Source organism: Acomys minous (assembly GCF_964271855.1).
Source record: "Acomys minous genome assembly, chromosome: 2".
Classification (NCBI taxonomy): domain Eukaryota; kingdom Metazoa; phylum Chordata; class Mammalia; order Rodentia; family Muridae; genus Acomys; species Acomys minous.
The window spans coordinates 107,301,783-107,318,146 of record NC_140484.1 but is presented as its reverse complement, the minus strand read 5'-3'; positions in this window follow the sequence as shown (position 1 = coordinate 107,318,146).

Below are 16,364 nucleotides of genomic sequence, written 5' to 3'. Positions count from 1 at the left end.
ATCATTCCATGAATAAAGAAAGGATTATGACTTACAGGATAGGCGTTAGGATGAACAGAAAAAGGTCAATGTAATTCTGATGCATTCCCAACTGCTTTGAGAGTGGTTCTAAGGGATAAGGTAGAGAGTAAAACTGTAAATGTAGCGAATGGGCAAGTAGCTAGAATGAAAAAGATGCAGTACAACTGGTTTGGGAAATAGGAATATTAAGGGTCCATATAGTGTGTGTTGCATATTTTAGGTTTAAAATAGTGATAGAGTTGCCAACTGAAATATAGGCCTATTAAAGAGACTGGTAAGTGAACAGGAAGGCTGAAGAAAACACTGGGTATATGGCATCACAGCATTCTGGAAGTGTCTCCCGAGAAGAGAGCAGATCAGGTCAATTGTTCTTGTTTTATCAGGTAAGGTAAGGTCAGGCAAGATGGTAGCCACAGAGGGCAACGGAGCACAATTTCTATGAGTATGAGGCAACCGGATCAGGCTGAGACCTGGTGACAGGGAGAGTGTGAATAGGTTCTCCTACCTCACAACTGGACCAACATCCATATAGCAGGAAGTGATGGGAGGCAGAGATGGAGTCACTGAAGTTTCCATATTCATTCACAAAACCACATCTAGTTGCAAGAGAAGCTGGACAAATGGGAAGAACTCACATTTCCACCTAAAAATACAGTTTGGGTTTTAACCAAGAGCCTAAGAAACAAATGATCATTATTATTTAAGGTCAATCAATGTCCAACCTTTACAAAAAATAACATTTTATTATTACTAGTTTGTTTATTATTTTGTTCATATGCTAACACAGCAAATACATTAGACAGGAAGAGCAAAAAATCAAAGTACACAAAGTTCTTGAGGACCATGAGGCATAAAGTCAGCTAATGGGAAACATATAGACTTCCAGAGAGAGGTGCAGAGGTCAGTCTGGAATTATTATCTTGGTAGTCTAATGTCATACGTACATTTTCAGAAGTGAAGGAAGAGTTTGTAGCCCACTCAATGCTTACAATTTTATTCAAAAAGTAAAATAAAAAATAGCTAGTATCCGCTGACATTGGTGGGGAGATGTTGCTGGTACAGTGTAGTTAAGGAGCATGGCAGAGTTAATTCAGTGTTAGAGTAATGTAAGGCAAAGGCTAAAAGATTGGGTGGTACAGGGTTGCTATAGGAAGTGATTCTAATGACCCTTCACCATCGTCTTCATCAATCAGTCAGCTGCCATAGCACTTGTTTATTTATTGCATGTCTCATTTGCATGTATCATTTTTAGGTACAAAGGAATGGTGTTTTATTGCTTCTTTTTGTTGTTCATTACAAGTTCCTTTTAGCTTTTATGGTTAATGTAATGTTTTTCTGTACATATAAAATTGCTCCTAATCTAAGTCCATTCCCTCAAGTGTTATTACCTTTACCTCTGGAGAAAATGGTCCTGCAATTTGCTCACGTATCATTTCATTGTCTCATCATCTTTTACTTTACTCTCAAAAGGATAAATTCTAAACATGTCTCAAAAATTCTGTTGTTTATATCCTTTGAATCTCTCTTCTCTGAACTTTCAACCACATCTCCATCTCTTTTTGTAGTTTCGGACCAAAGCTAAATGTTGAAGTTCAGACGAACACATGAGAGAGATTAATATCTTATCTGATAACTCTTCAAAGGACTGTGGTAGCATCTTCGTGCATCTACGGTGTCACAAAGAAGACAGGAAACGGCAAGAAACAGGTTCCATAATCTGACCAGAATTACAGAGCCGGCACATGGCTTCAAATAAGCTGCCTGGGATGGGGAGATGGCTCAGTCAGGAGGGTGCATTTTACATACAATCCCAAGGTCCTCAGCATGGACCTCCAAGATTCACATGAAAGCAAGTGCCCTGGCATGCATCTGGAATTCCAGCAACCGGGGAAGCTTAGACTCAGAGTGTTCATTGCTTTGTCAGCCTAGCTCAAAAGAGGAGTTCTGTGTTCAGTGAGAGATTCTGTCCTGCCAAATAAAGTAGGGAGTAATTGAGGAAGAAACCCAACACCAACCTTTGGCCTCCACTGCATGCACATGGAGGTGCACGCCATATGCACACTCCCTGTCAATGAACTACATGCAACACACACAGACTCACAGTTTTGTCGTGACAATTTGTATTTCTGCTCACACTTTATTCTCTTGAAGGGATTTTTGCAAGGAGAATCCCCAGATAATGTAGCCTAAGTTAAAATTAAACAAGATGATGGTAAAGGGTCTGGGCTCCTTGATTTATGTGTTTAAAACATAAGCTTGAAATGGCTGTTTCCCCCTCCCACCAAACAAACAAACAAACAAACAAACAAAAACACTAAAGGTTAGTAATTGCTTCTCAGTGGTAAAATAAAGTCCAACAAATAGTACTGGGCTTGCACTGGTGCCAGTAATAGCATTGGTTTTCATCCAGGTTAAATTGGCCTAGTTCTCACAGTAGCCGCTCCGTTTTATGATCCTACCAACAGTGTGCAGGAGCATTTCAGTTTCACCACATTTTGCCATCCTTGCCAGCTTGAAGGTATGGAGGAAGAGATGGCTTCTGCCATATGTGAAGTGATACTTCATTGCGTTCTTTAAAACTCCTAGCAGCGGGAATTAAGGCACCTGAAGTTCCCACCTCCTGTAGCCAGGGAGGAAGCTCAGTGGAGGGAGACACCAATCCACTCATAAAACCTTCAACCCAAAATGCATCTTGCTTACAAGAAGTGTGGAGTTAAAGATGGAGCAGAGATTGAGGGAAAGGCCAAGTAATGACTAGGCCAACTTGAGACCAACCCTATGGGAGAAAGCCAACCCTGACACTATTGATGATACTCTGCTATGCTTACAGACAGGAAACCTGCCTTCTGAGAGGCTTCATCAAGCAGCCTAAGGAGAGATGCAGAGACCCACAGATAACAAATATGCTGAGCCTGGGATGTTCTGTAGAAGAGTAGGGGGAAGCATAGAGGGATCCGGAGGGATCAAGGACACCACAAATGGGCTTACAGAGTCAACTAATCTGGGCCCATGGGAGCTCACAGAAACTGAATCACCAACCAAAGAACAGGCATGGACTGGCCCTAGACCCCCTACAGATATGTAGCCAATGTGCAGAGTGGTCAACATATAGATACCCTAACAATTGGCGTAGGGGCTGTCTCTGCCTCTGTTATCTGCCACTGAGTCCCTTTCCCCTACCTGGGTTGCTTTGTCAGGCATCAGTGGGAGGTGATGTGCTGCAATTTGAAGTGCCAGGGTGGGTTGATATTCTTTAGGGGCCTTTCCATCTCTGAGAAGAAAGAAAGGGGGGAATGGGAGGAAGGGGATGAGAGGGTGGGACTGGGAGGAGAGAAGGGAGGAGGCTGGGATCAGGATGTAAAGTGATGAAATAAAAAATTTAAATAAAATTGGTGATTTTATCATTTATAATGTGTGTGTGTGTGTGTGTGTGTGTGTGTGTGTGTGTGTGTGTGTGTACAAGTTGGGAACCAAACTCTTGTCCCTTTGATTGAAATGAGTATTCTTAACCATTAAGTGATCTTTCTGATCCCCCACTGTAGGTAATTTCCTGATGATTAGTGACAATGAACATTGTTTCAGATACTTGTTAGTCACTTGTATAGTGCTTCCTCTTTCTCCTCCTCTTCTTCCTTTTTTGACAGAAGGTCTCATTATACAGAGTATGGTTACCTTAGAATATACTGCTTAGGTTCAATCTTCCAAGTGTTGGGATTATAGGCAGGAGCCACCATGATCAGTTCTGTATATTGTCTTTGTAGAAACATCTAGTCCAGTCCTTAGGCCATTTTGAAAATTTGGTTGTCAGTTGTTTTCTGTTAAGAGGTAGAAGTTCTGAAGTTTTGAAATTCATGTCTGATCTGCCATATGGTTTATAAATATTTTCTCCTTCTTTTCTCTGGTTTCTTTTGCTGTGCAGAAGCTTTTCATTTTCATGTAATATCACTTGTCTAATTTTGCCTTCATTGTCTGTGATTCTGGGCTCATTTCCAAATAAAAACACCCAGGCCAATGTCATGGCACTGCTTCTACTTTTCTTCTAAAAGTTTCACCGTTTCAGGGTTTTTCTTTTAAGTCTACAATCCATTTTCAGTCCAGTTTTGGTTTTGTGGATGGTGTAAGATGAAGCTGTAATGCAATTCTCTGATTGTGGATTTGCAGTTTTCCCAACACCATTTGTTGAAGAGCCTGTCTTTTTCTCATTGTATGTTCTTGGCAGTCCGCCATATTGATTGTATATGTATAAAGTAATTTCTGAGTTCTCTCTTCTGTGTTTTTGTTCCTCTATATGCCTGTCTTGATCTTTTTGCTTTCTAACTACTACTATGTCACTCATCAGGAATTTCTAGGGCTTATAAGAACGAGCAAGACTCTTTGCCATCTTGTCCAGTGGTAGAATCCATCTGGAATATACAAGTTCTTTTGAGGAATTTCATAAAAACAGCAACTCAGGACATCAATGTCATCTTTTATTTTATACAGAAACTTCAAAATATGAGCCTAGTTTTGGTTATCAACAAAAAGTAGAGAGCAAAATCTTGCATTCCATTTTAATTTCCGAATCACCACACTGAATACAGGAGAGGGCAGGATAGGGTTCCTGTGGTACCATATAAGATCACAAGCTCCTGTAAGCAGATGTCTGGACTCTGGGAACTGAGGATGTCACAGACCACATCTGTGCATTTTTTAAAAGTCAAAGCTGTTTTCCCTCTAAACTTATCAAAAGCAGTGATAATATACATATATATGCATATGAAATATGTATGCATACACATGGTTTTATGTATATACATGCATAAACACATATGTATAATTTGTGTAAATGAATATATATGCATATAAATAAATATGCATGTGCATATGTGTATATACATACATAAACTTGAGGTGTTCCCCAGTGTGCCTCTTGATTGGGATCTAGATATATAAAGGAACTACTATGTATTTTAACTGAAGACAAAACAACAACAACAACAACAACCCAGTTTTAACAATAATCACACAATTTCATACAAAAGAAAATCTCTGCTTCTGTATCATCTGAGGCACTCTACTTGTTCATCAGTGGTGATGGTCTCCGTTTCTCATCCCTGGGCATGTTTCTTTAAGTACATTATCTCTTGCACATTTGTAAACTGTAATCAAGTCCCATGTGATACTGCAAAAGATTAGGGTACAGTACTACCTCCTACTTGGCAAGCAGGGCAAGCTACACGCTGGATCAGAGGTGTGAAGAGAAATATCTTTATATGCCTTTGTCTTTAAAGAATGTGAGTAATTGTCTCCTTTCTTGCCTGTTCCCTCCATGGAGAATTTACTGGCCCAAATTTTTTTTAAAAAGTCCGTTCTACTCTCCCATTTGCTGTAAGCGCAATTAGTTGCAGGTACAAAATTTGGAGCAAAGAGGCCTCTCGTGGCCTGTTGTGCTTGTAGTTATCCAACTGTGGCTGCAGTTTTTCAGTGCACAACTGATTGCACCCACGAAAAGAAAAGCTAGACTTTCAAAATGGGTCCCTTTAAGACAGTTGGGGGATTGCATGCCCCTGGTTGGCAAATTGCAATCTTTTATAAGGGCCCAGCCATCACCGAGACTCAAACTGCAAGAATAAAATCCAGGTTAGGCATCTCTGGTGGCAGCTAGAAGCTGGTACTTGAGCACAGGTGTGCAAGGCTGCCTCCTCTCCTCCTCCAGTTTCACCTGCATCTACTCATAGACAGGCATTTATAGTATTCAGCATTCTTTCCATCGGCTTCTGCTTAGCGCGCAAGTCATTCTCCAAAAGCTTTGCAGAGAGCTCGGTCACAGTGTCAATATAACACGTTTAACCAACTCTAAATTTGCTTTAAAGAGACAGCTACTAAGATTGACTTTTGCAAAGTGACTCACTCCACCATGCGGCAAAGGTGTCCGTTTGCTCCCAACTGTTTATTAACTGTGTCTCTGAGTACATGCAGAAGGGTTCTGAAGGAATTCCAGTGTGAGTCCACTAATTCAATAAGACAATAACATAAATTCAAGTAATGGATATTAATACTATGTTCAAAATACGCTCCCAACTTTTATATCTCTCTTTCCCTGACAGACAGAGCATGCGTTGTGAGGGGCTCTTGATGTAATAATAAAACCCAATTCTCATCCAGAAAAAAAGAATCATTATGGGAGGATGGTAATTTACTTTATACGACCTTCCATTGATTATTCTGTGGCTGCTACACAAATATCACAGGAGCTATTGATCGTAAAACCTACCAAATAGATCTCTAATAGCTTTTACTGGGCAAAAATAATTATGCTTGCACTGTGGTCAAACACACATAAACCAATGTGGAGGTATTAATGTATGGCATTATTACCCATCTGTCGGCAAGGTATGGAGAAGAGCCTTCCCAGGCACACACTATGTCTGTGCACCATGAAAGCTCAATATCCATGCCAACAATTACAGCCAGTTATACTGAAAAAATTGATTACTGTAACTAAAAACTAGAGCTAGAAAGCAGGGGCTGCAGCTTTCCTTAATAAAAGTAAAATAATAACGAGGGCTCCTAATTGAGGCCAGGCTTCGAGGACACAGAAATTGAATTTCCCTGTGGTGTGTTGGCAGCTGAGTCAAGAGCTTCCTATCCAGTCCTGATCAAGATCAATGACCAGCACCCGTGAAAGGTCAAGGTGTCCAATCCAAGAAGTGACCATCTATCTCCCAAGGAAGAGTGTACTGCACAACCCAAAGGCGCCTCTGCTGGCAGCAGATGGTGGGAAAAGCCAAGGGAAGAGAAATTCCAGTTCCACTTGGGTCAACATGAAGAATGTTCCGTTCACAAAGAATGCACAGACAGACCCTGCTGGACATGGGTCACCCTTGAGAGAGCCCCAGTGTCCCATCCCCCATCTCCCAAATCACCACAGTAGTAAGGATTCTAGCACACTGGGCTCTTACACTCTGGGAAAGAAAATTCAGGTTTCCATCTGTGAGTTTGCTTTTACCCCAGCTAAAGCATGATTATAAATAACATTATAAACAACTCCATCAATATCAGCATTAAAAAACCCAAAACTCCTTCAGGGAGGCATGCCAATGAGTTACAGATGACAAAAAAAAAAAAAAAAAAAAAAAAAAAGAAAAAAAAAAAAAGAAAAAAAAAAGAAAAAAAAGAAAAGATTTTGCTCACACAATATTGAACTCCTGTGTCTACACTTGAGTGTGGAGAGGTGAATAACCCAGGACACAGATCAAATGCATATTCCAAGAATCCCACTGATAGAAACATGCCAGTGCTGGGTAGGTTTCCCAGGTACTTTTGTCCTGGCCACACCATAGACCAACCTCGTTAGATAATTCTTTTAAAAAGCCAGAGGAGCCACAAGTGAAACCATGCTTTTGATCCACTGTCTTGGAGGGTGACACTTCTCACAGGAAGACCCTTAGTGCACCAGCTTTCTTTCTATAGCAACAAAGCACAACTTCTCTATTTCTATTCCTTTTTAGCCATATTGGCTCTTGGTCTAAAAGGGTGACCGAAGGGAAATCATTACATCTCTTTCCTTTGATGACTGAAAGTTCAGAAACAAGACAAGGGCAGAAGGTTGAGGGTGATGGCTACTGTTTCATATGTTGTTCTTGATAATCCTTCTTTGAGAAACATTCTTTTCTAAGACAAACATTTTCCAGAGCCCCGCCCCCATTTCTTGACTTGACTTGTTACAACCTAAGATTTAGTCCTTGAGGCCTACCTTATGTTTCTGTTTGTGATAGTTGTTGGGTCAGAGAGAAGCTGTTTCAAAATTTAGCCTGTGTTGGACTGTGTGTGTGTGTGTGTGTGTGTGTGTGTGTGTGTGTGTGTGTGTGTGTGTGTGTGTGTGTGCGCGCGCGCGCGCGCGCGTGCGCACGCGCAGGCGTGCATGCGTTTGTGCTATGGAGGCTACAGGTCAGCATTGGTGTCAACCTCAATCCTTGCTTTCTATTTTGGGTGGGACAGGGTTTGTTCATGAACTTGACTAGAAATTCTCAGGGATCCTCTGTCTCCATCTTGCTGCAATGGGATTACAAATACTCCCTGCTCCTGGCTTTCGCACGGGTGCTGTGAATCCGAATTCAGGTCTTGTTTGCGCAGCAAGCACTTTATAGACTGGTTCATCTCACGGATTGTGTTGAATATCTTTCACTTAGTTCTGTTCACTTAGTTCTGGCAGAGATGCTGCTGTAAATGTACATGGGCTGCTCCAAATTCAAACTCAGTTTGCAAACTCTCCTGGGTCAGTGCCACAAAGAGCAACAGGCCAGAGGCATATAGACCACAATCCCAAAACCTCTTCTTAGTTACTCTCTCTTCCCAAAACGAAACATTTGTAATTCCCAGTGTTTTACAGAGTATCGCTAGTGAGGGTTTGCAAGGGACCCATGCAAGGCAAGCACACTCCCAAGTTCCGCCTCCTCACCAGCTACAGTTTAGGGTTCATTCAGCACAAAAGCAAGCTGGTCACTGCAGCCTACCTTTCTGGGTTTTGGCCTTGGAGAACGCCAGTGGCTCACAAGGGCACCACCAGCCTGTGAGGCGAGGCGAGGAGAGCAGAGCGAAGCTGCAGGCTGTCTCGCAGGTGCTGCCCCACCGGCCATGGGATTGGCGATGGATGCAGTGCTCAGCGGGGAGGAGGATGGATGATGGATGGTCTGTCTGCCCGCCCGGGTCCCACCAGCGGGGAACCTGCGCATGTAAATAGGAAGACACTCACAGCACAGTGAGGCGCCGAGCAGGGAGGGCGAGATGCCTGCACAAAAGGACAGACCCTGGAATGTTTAGATTTTGAAGATTAGTTTCTATTATATCTTGGTGAGAGAAAGGAAAACCGCAGGATAGGAAAGCGGATGGAGCAGAGCTCCGCAAGATTTCGGACTGTCTGACAAATCATTTCGCCATCCGAGCTAGCAGGCTCTACTCAAACTGCAGACAATTTAAAACTCATATTCACTCTTAATGATACTTGGTCCGAATATGAGACACACGGTGGTATCAGACCTCCACACTTGCTCTTCAGCCTCATCCGGGGCGGGGAGTAGGGCAGGTTTAAAACCACAGAAAAATTGATTGAAGGCGAGTAAGTAGGAGGATATATTTTAGCTATTCAAAGCAGGATGAAAAATCCAACATCAATGGCTATTGAAAGGTAGTGTGGGTTTTCATAGAGATGAAACAGACAGGTATGGGGCAAGAAATAAATATTTTGCACGTTAGGAAGTGTAACGTTTTCATCATTTACATGTTTAAAAGTCAAAAGCCATTTGAATGCTCTTTGTCCGTCCTTGTAAAAAGCCAGAAACCCATGGCTTTAGCCCTTACTGTGTAAGGTGTCCTTTTAAAACTCATTAGGGGGTTGAGACAGATAGATGGATGGCAGGAGAATACATGTCAGCATCAGCCACTGAAATGGGCCCGCCAGCAAGTCATTGTATCACCTGGTCTCTTGTTTGGCAACTGAAGGACGGGCCCATTCAAGGCAAATATTTCTCCCTGCCAGCCAGGCTGCTAAAGGGAATACATCTCACGTCAAGGCAAAGCCTGCCCAGCCTGAACGTGGATTCCTTTGCCTCTGAGAGTTCAGGAAGTGTTGGATTCCTCCCCTCCCCCACCCCCCACCATAGGGAGAATGTGGTTTGTCTAATGGTGCCTTTAAATGCCCAACATCTCCTTCCGCCCTCAACACTACCCCCATGAGGAGAGCTGAGTTTGAAACTTACTGCCAAGGTGTATGTTAGCTAACCAGTTTAAGCAGAGTGGCTGAAGTATCAATGCATGCATTCTCCTTTTTTTTAGATGTCACATTTTTAGTAGCACAACCGTTAAGTTAGGAAGCAGGAAAAATTTAAAGACACCTATTCATTCTACCCCATCGGGTTCTCACAGAACACACAGAAATGCATGCCACCAGAGCATGCTCGTTTAGTAATTAAATAATACATTTGAATACTGTGTGTTTCCATAACGCATTATCTCACACGTTCACATTATTAGACAGTGACTATATCAGATATTCGGTCATCGGTTTCCTTGGCTGCAAAACCTTTCATGGATTGTGTAATATAATTTGCTCAACTGCTTTCGCAGTCTCTGATTCTCAGATTACTGTTAGGTGTCAGCAAATAATCCTATAAGGAACATTTTAAGGGAGAAAAAGAAACAGCTGATCTAAATTATAGATTTTAAATATTTCTTAAATGCAATGAAGGAATCCAACATCCTGATGTTACACACACACACACACACACACACACACACACACACACACACACACACACGCCATCCCACCCTGGGGAAATAAAATCATTATATGGCATTTTTGGCTTTACAGAGGTAAATTTCACAAATAAAGTACATATTTATGCTTAGTGTTTCTGAGGCTTTAAGTACCACTACTATTCAGTAATGTACCCCATGGAAATTATTATCTGATATTCATTTTCTCTGTTTATTAATGGATGTACTCATGCTCGTTTGTTCTTTTATTTATTTTTCTTGTTTGGTATTTATTTCTGCTTAATTTCTGGTTCCCTTCTCATTTAGTCCAAAATGTGGCTCAGACATATACAGATAAAGTAGAACACAGCACTTTCAAAAATCATTCTTTTGAGCCGTTAATTTTGAACTAAACTGGAAGCTACGTTAAAGTGGTTACAATCAGCAACGCAGGAAATCACAAAAACACTGGGCTAAGTTGCAGGCAGAAATTATCTACTGAACTTCGGTTTCCAACAAGCTCTTGCTTTCTCTCCAGGGTGGTACATAAAATGATATTCTCATCTGTGAAATTACCCCCAGAAACTTAAGGTGCGTTACACAGATCGTACACTCTTATTAGGAAAGCCAGAATCGTTCATCCTCGTACTAGCTCCTCTTCTCGTCTGAAAATGAGTGTTGTTTTCTTAAGCTGCGAGGCTGGCCATTTAAAAATGTCTTCCTGTGTTCCAGCACCTTCCACAAGTGCACCGGTGCCCAGTAAATAAAGTAGCAGCCCATGTCCCTTTTAGCGAAAGCTATATATCTGTTCAGACTTGTAATTTGCTCCGTTTATATCCTTTGCCCTTGAACTCTGGTTATTAACGCAATGTTTCTCCAAATGATGCCATATAACTCTGCTCGAAGCACATTCGCAGTGTCACCACGCAAACATGCTAAGGGCCAGGGCCAGCTGAGGAGGGGAGAAATGACAGCTGGAAAGCGGGAGTTGTAACGAGTGTCTCTAAATGGAATAGCTGTAAAACTGACCGCTAATATTCAAATTGCAGCGCCAGAGCTAGATTTTGATGGTGAATATTCTGAGACCTGCTCAGAAAGCAATTATTTACTAAGTAGCTTCTGTTAACACACACACACACACACACACACACACACACACCACCACCACCACCAACAACAACAACAACAACAACAACAACAACAACAAAATAAACAGGACACTTCTTTTAAATAATGAACTAAGTCCAGCATGGTGGGGCATGCCTTTGATCCAAGCACTCGGAGAGGCATTGGTAGGCAGATTGCAGTGAGTTCGAGGCCAGCCTGGTCTACAAAGCAAGTCTAGGACAGCCAAGGCTACACAGAGAAACCCTGTCTAAAAAAAGAAAAGAAAGAAAGAAAGAAAAAGAAAAGGAAAAATTAAAGAAAGAACTAAATAAACTTATCAGAAGTGGTAGAGAAAGCCTTGTAATTATGCATTTTCAAAACATTTAATTATTTAATCCAAGAATTATTGGATGACTGGGATGAGGGTGTATTTTATTGGCTGGGCTTAATAAGTTCTCATACAAAAATAAAATCTACTGATTAGTGTGAGCAGAGCCAGCCTCCCTTTTGGATATCAGGAAGGCATTGCACCGATTAACCAAATTCATAACTTAGGTAAGAGTGCAGAGGGTCGACACAAGCTACTTTGCAATGGAAATTGGTCTGAGACTTTTGCATTGCAGAGATCTTCACACATTTGCAACATGTGCCCATTAGCTGAATTCTACATGTTATATTTGCTTCTAAATAATAAGGTTCAAGAAAGCTGAAATCTCAGAAATCTTTATTGTGACAAAAATCTCTCCTTAAAGTAACTGGACATAGAAAGTCTTTAGTTTATCCCTTCCTTTATTCTTGAAGGGATTCTTTAGAAGAAATTGGATTTAATGTGTCAATTTGCCAAACCCTGGAGTACACACAACACAGTTCACAACAAAAGGTTTATGGAGATGAAGGTGGGTTCTGTTAGTTGTTGAATTTCACGTTGAATCCCAGTTAACTCGGGATGTGAGGCGGCACAGCGCTACATAGTCCTTCCTCTGCCCTGACAAAGATGTAAAGAGATGAAACTCCTAGCCTCTCCAGTTTATTGTCCTAGGACATGATTTTAACAAATGTTACATGATCTGAGTCCATTTTCATGTTCCGACACATGCATGTGAATATTGTCGCTAGAAAATAAAGACCCCACACGTGTCTGCCAACACAAATACATCTGACAGCATTTACTGACTGCTATTTTGGAAGGGAAATTAATTCTAGGTTCCAAAGCAGGTATATCAAGAACATTGAAGAGACACTCTTCCTATGAATATCGTCCTGTCTGCTTTTTCTTTTTTACTCTCTCTGTTTCTCTCTCTCTCTCTGTTTCTCTCTCTCTGTTTCTCTCCTCTCTCTCTCTCTCTCTCTCTCTCTCTCTCTCTCTCTCTCTCTCCTCTCTCTCTCTCTCTCTCTCTCTCTCTCTCTCTCTCTCTCTCTCTCAACCTATGTCTGGATAAAAGAGGTATTGCACATCTAATAAGTGTCACCAAGCTTGTGATTTCAAACTTGAGGATACTACTTAGCTAAAAAAAAAAAGAGAGAGAGAGAGAATTAAAATATAAATGTTATTTTCAAAGATTCCTAACTATCTTAAGACTTCATTCATGAGCAGGTGCCAGAGACAACTTGACTACATCCGTCCTCTCAGAAATCTCTCCTCGAAGAGTACTCGATGAATGCCCAGCATAAGTATTGAATTCAGCTTATAAATGGATGCTTCTGAATATGTAACATTTTGTAGAATTAGACCGCAATATAACAGAGTTGTGAATTGTAACATTGATTTAAATTAAAATAGATTTTGCGTCTAAATATTCCTTGCTGTGTATTTCATTGATGAGGCTATCATGACAGGAGGAGTCGGTTTGATGACCCTAGATCCTTGTTTACCTTCCATTTTCACTCCTATGTAATTGGTATAACGTCTAGGAGACTAAAACTGTATATGATATTCGATGTACATTTTTCTGTAATTGAGAAGCGGAGTTGTCTTAATTGATAAAGAACATGTGTTTAATTCTTGATAGAACGAGGGCAGAGCTTATTAAAAATTCTGAGGGATTTGAACTTTGCTGATGCTGCAGATTAACTTTGCACTGTCAACCTTAGCCTACTAATTAAATGCATTTACATACATCTCAGTTTATATGTGGTATAACCACACCATCTCTAGTTTCAAAATTTAGTTCTAAAATATGAGGATGTCCCATCTCTGATTAGTCCTCTCTCATATTTCCTTTGTATTCATTCAGAGTTGCCTGGACTTGTAAGAAACTACCTTACCTTTCTCCTTCTCCTTCTTAGTATTATTTACTGTTACAAATTATCTATTCGCTCTCTAGCAGAGGAAATGGACATCTGTCTCTTTTCACTGATACAGTCCTTCACTTTCTCCAATCCCCTCCTGTCTCAAGATGATTATATCATAATTTGTGTTAAATGAATGCACACTGTGTATTGTTACAAATAAATACCACGGAGGGCTGGTCTAGGGAATAAGCCATTATTTCTTTGATTTCTATTGTTGATAATTGTGTTAAAAATGTTTTTAAAAGTACGAAAAGGGTGATTGAGAGGCCAGGGACTACAAGAAGAACATTGTCATCCAGACAACTCTAGTATGGCCATTTCATGAATAAGCTCAGTAGCATTTACTTGTACTAATTTCCTATAGACTCTACATATTCTCCTAGAGAGAGAGAAATAAAAGCTTTTCTAATGTCTGTCTTGCTTCCCACTAAAAGACAACCTTTGTGTGGTTTGGCTTATCAGTATCCACTCCACTGATGTTTTTAGCTCCAATGCCTTCTGTTTTAGCTCCCCTAGAAAACAATTGCTCTGTGTTCCATTGTAGAGACTCAAAAACAGATGCCATACAGTTTCAGAGGACAAAAGGAGTGTGCAGTTCTAATCTCTACATGATTTCAACCCTTTAATCCCATCCTATTCTTCCTTTTTCTCCTTCTATATAGTCCTCACTCACCTAGGGTTTCTCTTCTTCCTTTCTCAGACTTCCAAGGCCTGGATGACAGGCATGGACCAGCCTGTCCTGCCTTCCTTTATTAAGATCTATCTCTAGTAATAGGAAGTGCCATCAGCTCTTCTAGATAGCTCCTCAGTTTAGGACTCAGCATTTTTAAGATTACCAAATCAGCTATCATTCAGGCTGTTTCCCGCCTTCAAGGTTTTTCTTTATTTTACTGTTTTAGTCTTATTGGTGCTCTTTTTTCTATTTCTTGGAAATACTCTAAGCTATAACAAGCAAAAACAATCCTTTTAGTCTACTTTAGCCATTTCTTTTTTCATGGCAGTTAAGCTCTGACACATAAACTCAAGACACCAGCCTCATCCAGAAGATTATTATTTTTTTGATTCATTTTATTTTGGTTGTGGTAAAGCAATGTTGTTGTTCAGCTAGTTTGTAGTTTGTTAAAAAGAGAAAATCATTATTGTGAAAAGAACAATTTATTATCATTTTAAAAATTGTGTTATATTTATTTCTGTCTATCTATCTGCCCCCCCTCTCTCCCTCCTTCTCTCCCTCTCTCTCTCTCCCTCCCTCTCCCTCTCTCTCTCTCCCTCCTCTCTCTCTCTCTCTCTCTCTCTCTCTCTCTCTCTCTCTCCCTCCCTCCCTCCCTCCCTCTCTCTCTCTCTCTCTCTCTCTCTCTCTCGTCTCTCGTGTGTGTGTGTGTGTGTGTGTGTGTGTGTGTGTGTGTGTGTGTATGTGTGTGTGTGTGTGTTTGTTTGTGCACTGTATGTGTGGGTATGTATGTCCATGCCACAGCACACATGTGGAGGCCAGAGGACAACTTGAGAAGTTGATGGTTCTCTTATTCCACCATGTCGGTCCCAGGAATCATATTCAGGCCACTGCGCTTGAGAACAAGTGGCTTTGCTTATGCACTGAGCCATTTTCCCAGCCCATAAACACTTTATTTTACTTGAGATTTAAAATCAGTTTGAAACAAAAACATATGGTTAAGGATAGTGAAAATTAATATTTACAATTTCTCAATTTCCAAGGAGAAGTTAATTTTATCTACCAAATGCTTTGATGGCTTTCAAGGTGATCCCAATATTATATCATTTGAAGTAGCGTTATGTCAGCAACTGATTAGCCCCACTGTTAGTAGACAATGACCGACTACGAAGGGGAACAGGCAGAATAAGTGATGAAGAATTGTGTTTGGCATTGGCCATGATAGGAAATGGTATCACACGCTAAAGATTAATTTCTATTATGGTGTTATTAAAATCCGCACGTTGAAATAGGATAAATAGACCGCAGAAGAGTTATATTCAATGATGCAAGATTTAATGAAAGCAAGTTATTTCTGATTCAGCTGGTGCTGACAAACTCTGATGGAAGTGAATATTAGGCAGTAAATTCACCTGCATAAAGCATTCAAACGTCAGCTGCTACCCAGCATGGGACTAGCAAGTAAGCTGTCTTCTGAATGTCTGACTCTTTGCGTTTCCTTTGCGTAACCGCAACATCCTCACAGTGATTCCCCAAGTTAATCTCACTAATTTCCAATCAACATGAATGTTGGACCAAGAAGAGATTTGATACCCTATGAGCATATACAGGGGGAAGAGGTCCCCCTTAGTCACAGTCATAGGGGAAGGGAGTAAGGGGAAAATGGGAGGGAGGGAGGAATTGGTCGAAACAAGGGATGGGATAACAATTGAGATATAATATGAATAAATTAATAAACTATATAAAAAACATGAACGTTGGTTCAGACCCAATGACGAGCCATAAAATCACTGTGCCCAGGAACTGTGCTTAGTGGAGCAAAAGCTGATGCAGATATAAAATAAGACTTAAAAATGTTACTAGCTTTAATATCATTCTCAGAAGCTACTCAAGTCCAGTGCCGTGTAGTTCAAATTTGTGAAGGTCAACACAGTGAAAATTTGAAATACTGTACGTGACTGGCAAAAGTCATTTTTGCGTAAGCTGTTTCTCAAAATTTACATTAAATTAAACATAAGTTTGAACAGGATCTCTCTCTCTC